The sequence below is a fragment of the Chiloscyllium plagiosum genome, chromosome 32 (genome assembly GCF_004010195.1).
Source record: "Chiloscyllium plagiosum isolate BGI_BamShark_2017 chromosome 32, ASM401019v2, whole genome shotgun sequence".
Taxonomy (NCBI): domain Eukaryota; kingdom Metazoa; phylum Chordata; class Chondrichthyes; order Orectolobiformes; family Hemiscylliidae; genus Chiloscyllium; species Chiloscyllium plagiosum.
Window position 1 is genome coordinate 38970952 of NC_057741.1, and position 914 is coordinate 38971865.

Below are 914 nucleotides of genomic sequence, written 5' to 3' on the forward strand. Positions count from 1 at the left end.
GCACGGGCTGCCAGAGGTAGTTGTGGAAGTGAGTACAATTTTGGTATTTAAGAAACAGTTAGACAGGTATGTGAATGGGATAGGTATGGAGGGATATGGACCAAATGCAGGCAAATGGGACTAGATTAATTATGAGAACTGGGTGGCATGGCCAAGTTGGGCTGAAGGGCCTGTTTCCGTGCTGTAGATCTCTATGATTCTGTTTGAAGAGCTTTCATGATTTTGGTCTGGTTTGTGATGTTATTTTGAACTTGTGAGTCCCTCTGCTGCTTCCATGCAGTGAGATTGTAACAATCCCTCTTGATTTCTGGATGAATCTCACTGATTAAATTGTGTTAATTGTGACTTGGTTAGTAACACTCTCTCTCGACTCTGAGTGTCCAGGTTGTGAGTGAGCTCAGGAGGAAGCAAAGGTGTAGTGATCATGTCACTGAATTGGTAATACCAACACCCAGAAACTCCAGCCCATTCTGGGGTTGTCACATTGACTCTCACCATGACTAATGGTGAAAATCCAATTCAATTAAAAAAAATCCTCCTACTTCTGTATCTGGCACAATTGCGCTGTCCAGGGTGCTGTCCTTTCAGATGACGCATTAAGCCAAGGCCTGATTGCTTGGATAGGTGTAGACAATCTCAAAGTACTGTGTTGAGGAAAGGCAGAGGGGTTCTCCCTGGAGTTCTGGCCATCAGAAAAGGTTGCACTCGTATCATAAAAACACAGAGAATCTGGTCATTATCATCTCGCTGTATGACAACATTTCTTGTTCAAAATGAACCGCAATGTCTTCACAGGGAGAGGCAGTGAAACAGTGGTAATGTTCCTTGCCTAGTCATCCTTGGACTTGATTCTGGGAAAAAGGTTCATAACACACCAACGCAAGAGGTAGAACTTCAATTCAGTTAGGAACAGG